The sequence below is a fragment of the Gossypium hirsutum genome, chromosome A09 (assembly GCF_007990345.1).
Source record: "Gossypium hirsutum isolate 1008001.06 chromosome A09, Gossypium_hirsutum_v2.1, whole genome shotgun sequence".
NCBI classification, from domain to species: Eukaryota; Viridiplantae; Streptophyta; class Magnoliopsida; order Malvales; family Malvaceae; genus Gossypium; species Gossypium hirsutum.
In genome coordinates, this window is record NC_053432.1 from 13,741,066 (window position 1) to 13,747,583 (window position 6,518).

Here is a 6,518-nt window from a genome sequence, read left to right on the forward strand (position 1 = left end):
ATTCTGATTCTGATTTTGTTACTAATATTGATTCTGATTCTGTTACTGATTCTGATTCTGATTCTCATTTTGGTTCCAATTCTGATAATGTTTCTTATTCTGTAATGGGCTAAGGTCCATCTGGCACTGTCTGTTGTAATAGGCTAAGACCCGATTGGTACTGAAATTGTAAGTAAGGCTAGGGCCAGACTTTTAATTCTTTTAGATGACTGACTGTTCCTTTTTATAGTAGGGGATTTCACACTGAGTTTTCGTAAACTCACCCCGTTTATTAACCTTTCAGGTAATTTCCAGCCTTAGATGGAACGGGGTTGCTAGGGGCTCGGAGGAAGCCACACACACTGTTTATGTTACAGTTTTGATTATTACCTTTAAATTATTTTATGTGGGTTGTAGTAAAGCCGTTGTAATTTTCTAGATTTCAAATTTGGAATTTTATTTATTGTTCTTATAATTGCTAGTATTAGAACACGATTTTCCAAAGCAACTACTGTTATTCAAAACATCACGTAACCGCAATTGTTTTTAAAGTAAGTTTCCGCAACTACCAAGATTTTTACAAAGTTGTTAAGAATGTTATTCAGCTGAGGTTTTCTAACAAGGTTTAAAAAGGGTATAAGTTTTTAATTATTAAGAAGGGTTTTTAATGGAAACATGGTTTTCGAAAAACACTTCAATGTGACACGCCAAGTTCGAGCCAAACTTCCAGGCCGGGTTTGGGGTGTTACATTCCTCCTATGATTTAAGCACATCAAACATGGATAAATAGTATAGAAATATTAAACCAAGAACTAGGCACACATAATTGAGAGCAAGATTTATGTATTTATTGCGTAAAAATAGAAATCAAATAATAGAATCTATCTTAGGGTTCATCTCCTTAGGTATTTGGAAAATTACCAAAAAGAAAATCCCAAAGGAAGTATAACCATAAGAAATAAAGAAACTCATAATAAAATTCAAAGAAATCAAAAGGAAAACTTCACTTCTAATGGAAATCAACTTCAGAATCTACTTTAATGGTGTTTAACGAGTTGTTTTCTTGAGTATTCTATGACGGCTCTCTCCTGTCTTCTTATTTTTTGTCATATATAGGTCTTAGAATGCCCGAAAAACCTATAAAAACATGTTTTCCCGCATATTTAGAGTGTGATTGATGAAATTGACAGGATCTGGCACATGAATGTGTGGCAGCCCATTTGGCTCGCACGGCTCTGTGTCTAGGTTGTGTGGCTCCTGAAACTTACTTTGGTTTTTCGATTTTCACTTGTTCTTTGCTCATTTTTCTCCCAAAGGCTCTCCTAAGTATAGAAACATGAATTTAAAGGATTAGGAATATAAAATTCACCATTTAAATTGAACAATCCTACAAAAATACATTAAGAATGAGACTAAAACATGTTACTTTTGGCATTTACCAATTCTCATAATGAACACTATAACCCACATATCACAATAATTCATAGTTAGATTTGAGGCTCATACATAACAATTGTGCATTGTAAAACTTCTACTTAGATACAAAAATATCCAAGGGCTCGAACTTTCTAATAAATAAATATGTAAAAGTAAGCAAATAAATAATTAGATCTAGTTTTTTTAATGAAATTACAATTCTTATAGAATTTTATAAGGAAATTATATTTTTAACAAAATTTTAAAAAATTCAAATAACCCAAAAAATCAATTATATGCAATATTTAATTCAATGTCCGTAATAGTCATTTTCTATTCTCACCTCACTATTACTATTGTGTTTGAATGTGTTAATCTCACTAGTATAATAACTTATCTCACCCCCACCATTGCTTTTAACCTCACCACAGGCAATCTTACAGGTGATCTGAAGGAAGTTGAAGTTTCTTCGAGTAAGCTAGGGGAGTTTTAAGTTAATTCTCCAAACTCATAACGCAGATTTATAACTATATAAAAAATTAAATGTGTTGATAAATGTAATAGAAATAAGTTCAAATATTGTTGAAGAAAAAAAGTTAAAAATATTCACAATAAATTTAAATAAACACTACAACCAATAGAGGTGGTATAAGACTAATTAGGTTAACTTTATTTAGTTTTCAATAATTTATCATAAAATTAGTCTTTTCATAATTTCTAACAATATTTCTTTTTGTTTGGAATTGTAACGCCCTAAATTTTGGGCATAGAAGTTTTGAGTTTTGAGCATAGTGACAATAAGAAGGTTGCACTTAAGTGATTAGTTGGGCATTTTAATGATAGAATGGGCCTACTGGTCTAGTGGTTGGGGGAGTGATAATGCACCTTAAGGTTTTGGGTTCGAGTCTTGGGGTGCGCGATTTGGGGAGAACCTTTTTATTTTGTCTTGTTTCTTTTTCGTTAGTAATTATGATTATTATTTACAACTATTAAATTATGTGGTTAATATATATTAGTTTTTATTTGTTTTTTTTATTTTTTTATTTTTTTCCCTTTTTCGACGTTTCTTATTTTTGTTCTCTTCGTGCTTTTCTCTTCTTATGAAAATGATATCGGTTTGTGGATTTTTGGGATTGTCGCTCCTCTATCGCCTATACCGATCACAAAACAGGTATGGGATTTAAACCTTGTCTACAGTTTTTATCTGTTTATTTTGTTTTGTGAATCTTCGCTTTTGTCTTTTCTTGACCGTATGCTAACCCATTAGTTTTGGGGTTTTCAGTTGATGGAAGTGATGGGAAATCGTCACTTCCTGATATATGTTGATAGGGAAAATGTTAGGGACGGTTTTGGTGGCTGAAAACTACAGTTTTGGGGATGTTTTAGGGTGGTTTCGTGATCACCCCGGCAGCCACAGGGGCGTGTATTATGGCACACGGCCGTGTGGATTTGGGAACTAGAGTTCTAGGCCAATTGGGTGCCACATGGCCTGGCCATATGGTCGTGTGGCCAATTTGGAGATTTTGTCAAAATTCACACGGCCGTGTCCCTTCGGCACACGGGCGTGTGGGTTTAGGAATTAAGATTTCAGAGTTTTGGAGTCACACGGTGTAACACCCCTTACCGGTGTCCGATGCCAGAACAGGGTACGAGGCATTGGACTTAATCATTCACAAACATGCAAAAATCGGGCTAAAAAATTTCAATCGTATCAAAAATTTTCATAGACATGCATAATGTCCCATACATAGGCCTACGAAGCCCTAAACATGCATTGAAAGTAGTTAGGGACTAAACCAAGAACCTTAGAAAGTTTTGGGAAAACTTAGAAAATTTTTCCATGACACAATGTCACACGCCCGTGTGGACACAAGGACACGCCCGTGTCCTCAGGCCGTGTAACTCTCTGACTATGACGTCAACGAATAAATTGAACCACATGGTCAAGCCACATGCCTTTAAGTTACCCTTAATCCTTCACATCTTTATTTCCATATTACACATATAATTCATGGCCATGACCATTTAGATTAGTCATAAAATATTCATCATGCACATATTTCATAACACCAGCCATATATGGCTAACAAGCATAATCACATCATCTCATCGCAAGCATTAGAACATAGCATAAATAGATAAGTTCACAAATCATAATCAATATGAGACACACCTCTTGGCCATATACTAATAACTCAATATAGACCAATACATTAGGCTAATCATAATAACACATATAATAAAAACCTAGTCCCTATACATGCCACTCACTTGAACACGCTTAACATATATCAATATTCCAAAGGTGATGACTTATAGTGTGATGCTGCCTCTGATGATCTCCAATTCCAAGCTAACCTGACAACACTAAAGAAAAGGAAAGGAAGGGAGTAAGCTTTATAGCTTAGTAAGACTGTATGAAAAATAATTAGCAATTATCAACTTGCTCCTTAAGGTAATACAACCATATTTGCACTTTTACTTATGTTCAGATCAAGTTGTTTCCTCGAGTCACATTCACTAAATTATTTATATCTAGAGCTAAAGAACTCCAAATTAAGATCCAATATTTTTTACAAAAAATAGTCTCACATATATTCTTACCATAAAATTTTCATAATTTTTTGTTTAGCCAATTAGTACAGTTTATTCCTTAAATTTTCCCCTTTTTTGCTGTCTGACAATTCCAACCCCTCTTCACTAAAAACTAATTATCTCATAATACAGAACTCAGATGATGTGCCCATATATTTCTCTTGAAAACAACTCATTCAAAATTCTAAGCGTATAAATTATAACCCATAACTATTTTTGAACAATTTTTAATTATTTTCTCAAATCGGAATAGGGGATTTAGAAATCATTTTGACTTTGTTTCACACAAATTCAAATATCTCATAATATGAAATTCCTTTGCTTACACCGTTTCCTTTATAAGAAACTAGACTTGATTAGATTTAATTCCATATTGCATTCAATCTTTAACCCTCTTTCCACTATTTTTGGTGCATTTTCCAAGTTGGACTACTGTAGTTGTCCCAAAACTGTTTAGTGTAAAATAATGGTAACTAAGCTTATAACACCTTTACAAACCATTTTAAACATCATGGTAAAAATATATATTGGTACATCATAAGCATAGAACCATAATCATAAGGTCATCAATATTTCATTCTCATAGGCATAGCTTACTTATTTGTATCCTTACCAAAGATGCATTATTTCATGATTGTAATAGTATTTGAGCTTCGAGTACATACCTGTTCCTTTTCAACATACTCATATACTTACCTACTCGCTTTCATCAAAATCTTTGAACTACCTGTTGAACCACTTGGAATACTATAGGATATTCAATAGGCCTCAAACATAGGGTAAGACGCCGATGCCATGTCCCAGACATGGTCTTACACTGACTCACACATCAAAGTCGATGCCATGTCCCGACATGGTCTTACACTGACTCTCATATATCGAGGTCGATGCCATATCCCAGATATGGTCTTACACTACTCACATCTGTCGGTGTCGATGCCAAGTCCCAGAAAGTTATATGTTTTGTAGGGCTCTACTGTTACTGGTGATGCAGCTGTCGCTTCCTCTTCCTTGTTAGATGATGATATTACTAAACTTTGGCATATGCGCCTAGGGCATATGAGTGAGAATGGCATGGTAGAATTTAGTAAAAGAGGACTTCTTGATGGGCAAAAAATTTGCAAACTAAATTTCTGTGAGCACTGTGTTTTTGAGAAGCAAAAGAGAGTTCGATTCACTAGAGGAATCCATAACACGAAGGGAATATTAGAGTATATTCATTCTGATCTATGGGGGCCATCCAGAGTGCCTTCGAGAGGTGGAGCTAATTATATGCTAACCTTTATTGATGATTTTTCCAAAAAAGTTTGGGCGTTCTTCCTGAAGTAGAAAAGCAATGTGTTTTCTGCATTTAAGTCTTGGAAAATTATGATTGAAAAACAGACGAGAAAACAAATAAAATACCTCTACACAGACAATGGCTTAGAGTTCTGTTGATGAGTTTAATAGATTGTGCAAGTCAGAAGGGATCATGAGACACCTGACAGTTCGTCTTACTCCACAGCAAAACGGCATTGCAGAACGAATGAACAGAACGATCATGGAGAAGGTTCAATGTATGTTGTCAAATGCCAACTTATCGAAGTCATTTTGGGTAGATGCAGCCTCTACTACATGTTTTTTTAATCAACCGATCTCCATCCGTTGCCATTGAGAAAAAGACTCCATAAGAGGTATGGTCTGGTAATCCTGCTAATTATTCTGATTTAAATATTTTTGGGTGTCCTGCGTATGCTCATGTTGATAATGGAAAATTGGAACCGAGATCCATTAAATGCGTTTTTCTTGGTTATAAAACTGGTGTAAAAGGGTATAAGTTATGGTGTCCTGAAAATAGAAAAGTTGTGATTAGCAGAGATGTTGTTTTTGATGAAACTGCTATGCTACCTAACTTATCTCTTAAAGACTCTTCCAATAAAGAAAATCAAAAGCAGGTGGAGCATCAGATTAATACAGAGTCAACTCCTCAAGCCAGAAAAAAATTGAGAATAGAGTTACTTCTTCACCATAATACTCTATCGCCAAAAATAGAACTAGTAGAGAAATTAAACCTCTAAAGAAGTATGCCGAGGCTGATCTAGTTGCTTATGCTTTAAATGTTGCTGAAAATATAGATGCAAATCAAAAGCCATCTAATTATTCTGAGGCGGTTAGCTGTGAAGACTCAGAAAAGTGGATGTTTGCTATGCAAGAAGAGATGGAATGACTCCACAAAAACAGAACATGGGAACTTGTGAAACTTCCTAAAGGTAAAAAGGTTGTTCGTTGTAAATGGGTATTTAAAAAAGAAAGAAGGGAGTCCAGGAGTTGAAGAACCCAAATATAAAGCAAGGCTTGTTGCAAAGGGTTACAGTCAAATTCCAGGAGTGGACTTCACAGATGTGTTCTCTCCAGTTGTTAAGCATAGTTTGATTCGAGCTTTACTTGGTATTGTGGCCATGCATGATTTGGAGCTTGAGCAGTTAGATGTAAAAATTGCATTTCTGCATAGAGAACTTGAGGAGGATATTTACATGCAACAACCAGAG